This window comes from Lucilia cuprina, chromosome X (genome assembly GCF_022045245.1).
Source record: "Lucilia cuprina isolate Lc7/37 chromosome X, ASM2204524v1, whole genome shotgun sequence".
Classification (NCBI taxonomy): Eukaryota; Metazoa; Arthropoda; class Insecta; order Diptera; family Calliphoridae; genus Lucilia; species Lucilia cuprina.
Window position 1 is genome coordinate 16,482,469 of NC_060949.1, and position 2,729 is coordinate 16,485,197.

Genomic DNA, 2,729 nt, shown 5'->3' on the forward strand with positions numbered 1-2,729 from the left:
TCGATCGGTATACTTTAAGGTAGGTATTGGACCAATATTTTTGTATGTTACAAACATCAGCACAAACGTATAATACCCTCCCCACTATAGTGGTGTAGGGTATAAAAATCTATACTGACTACATCTTTTCCAGTAATTGATATATTCATCTTCATTAAGTTTGTCATCTTTTAAAGAGTTTCTTATTGTTTCATAATCTTCTTCAGGCACTAATTATATAAATTATTGACAAAATATATATGTAAGTATGTATTGGAATTTTTTAACAACTATTTTTATCAAAATGGGACTCCTCATTACTAGACGATGAGGATGGTGTAGTAGATTCAGAAAAAGCAAGCTTCGTTTGGGTTTTCAAATTGCACATTTTAGCATAAATCCGACCTCTTTTGCAAGTTCGATAAAATTCCTAGAAATAAATAGTTACGTAAAAATTAAAACATTTTATAACTAGTACATACTTATGAACATGTTATATATTAGTTTGTATAATGTACTTACGAGTTTTTCGCTGGGAAATATCTTTAGTATTTCTTCTTCCAAACGATGACTTTCTCCTAAAGAAAATGGCAGATCTGAATCAATGAAATGTTTTGCTATTGTATTTATTAAAAGCTTTCTTTAAATGAGTTATGTTTCTTGTAATATTCAATTAAACTTTGGCCGTTCTTGGATTTCATTAGTATAAATTGAAGATCTTCATTAAATTCATGCTTTTCTTTGGAACAATTTGAATACTCCGAACTAAAGCTTATATTATCGGACGTAGAACATTTAATAGGTAATTTTATATTATAATATTGCTAAGCCAACGGGAACATTTGCGACTACTTTCTCTATTTGATGAGTTTTTATAACTTTTAGTCCGGAAACATAACATTGTTGTTCTAAAAATAAAGATATTATATTTTCTCAATTTCTCAATAAAAAATTAAATATTACCTTTTAGTTTATCAAAAAGTTGAAGTAAGTTCCATGATGATAGTAAAGAATATAACTGTTGTTCTTCTTCGTTTTGTTGAGGCTCTTTTATCATTTTTTGAATTTCTAGAACATCTTTTCGGCAAATATTGTCTTTATTGTGTAAGTGCAAAATAAAATTTAAAAAAGAACTTTTCAAATCATTTAAATTAAAATCATTATTGCTAGTATGATCTGGAACATTATCGATATTACTACTTTCAATAGTATCACTACTGATATTTATACTTTGAACAGGATCCCTATTGAACACTTTTGGTGGCTCATTTAACTGTTGGGGTTTTTGTAATCCAAGTTAATGTTTTCTTGTAAAATGTCTTTTAAATCTATAAATGTTGTCAAATAATTGATAACATTTTTCATATGTACATTCAAATTTATCATTTACAACACACAAATGATCTTTCTTTAAATGTAAAATATATTCCTTAACATCTAAATACACTTTTTTACACTTAAAACATGGAATCATTTTACCACTTACTTTTTTAATTAAACAAAAAAACTCTTTTCTTTACAAACACACTTGCTTTTTATTTCTTTTTAAGATGCTTACACGATGCACGCTAAAACAAAACTATTTCTTTTTGACTTGTATTTTCATTCATGCAGTGTGTCAGACAGAGAACATATACATTTCTACTACTCTAACATACAGCATACCACGCAAGTTGATCCCGTTAGTTTCTGTTAAATTCAAAATAGTTAAATGTAATTCATAAATACTAACAATTTTTTCATAATTTTTGTACTATTAAAAAAAATTTGCAAACTGGTTTTTAATATATTAGGAACAAAGTTAATACTTTATATGAATTGGTTTTTAAAATTATTAACTATTTCATAAATTATATTTGAGCAATACTAAATATATTATTTATGAAAAATTCTTAAAATTAAAAAAAACTTTTCATAAAAATTGCTCTTAATTTTCATAAATACAAAAATTTAATGCTTATTTACGATTGATTTATTGATTATGAAATCGTTTATAAAAAATGTGAAAAAATCATATTATCTATGAAATTTAATATTTAAAAAGTAGGGAAAATAAAAAATAGTTAAGAACATTTCATAATATTCATGAATTTTTTCATACTATTTAAGAAAAAGGAATTATGAATTGAGTTATGAACTTAATTCTCTTTAGTTATGAATTAATTCATAAAGAAATACTGGGACTCTCAAACAAATTATGAAATATAGGAAAAACTTCATAAATATTAAACAGAATTCTTAAATATTATGAACTCAAAAAATTATGAACAGCATTCATAAAAATTATGAAAATTATTTTTTTCTGTGTAGATTTAAATTTTTTCGTTAAAGGTTTACTAATTTTTTTCTTTAATATTAATTACGATATTTACATTGGGTTTGTATGTTTGTAACATACAAAAATATTCGTCCTATACCCACCTTAAAGTATACCAATCGGCTTAGAATCATTTTCTGAGTCGATTAAGCTATGTCCATCCGTCTGGCTGGCTGGCTGTCCATGTAAAACTTGTGCGCAAAGTACAGGCAGCAATTTTCAAGATAATTTGATGATATTTGGACCAAGCATATTTTTTCACACAAGGACGAAGCCTATTGAAAATGGTTGAAATCGGTCCATTATTTCACTTAGCCCCCATACAACCGTACCTCCCGATTTGGGCTTTTTATGCCATAATTACGTCAAATATACTACTATCTCTCTAAAAATTGGCACAAATAAGTTTAATGATCGCCCCTTATTTGACCCT

At 26.3% G+C, this 2,729-nt stretch overlaps 1 long non-coding RNA gene across 2 annotated transcripts; it reads right to left on the minus strand.

Annotated features, from left to right (window-relative positions):
- Window positions 1-154: 154 nt before the first annotated feature.
- LOC124420588 lies at window positions 155-1,540 on the minus strand. Of its 2 annotated transcripts, XR_006941285.1 has the most exons (4): window positions 1,466-1,540; window positions 943-1,074; window positions 502-887; window positions 155-409 (listed from the first exon to the last, which is right to left on the minus strand). It is a non-coding gene; the product is annotated as an uncharacterized LOC124420588 (long non-coding RNA). The 2 variants fall into 2 exon arrangements; XR_006941284.1 differs by lacking the exon at window positions 1,466-1,540 and having other exon boundaries at window positions 943-1,413.
- Window positions 1,541-2,729: the final 1,189 nt, after the last annotated feature.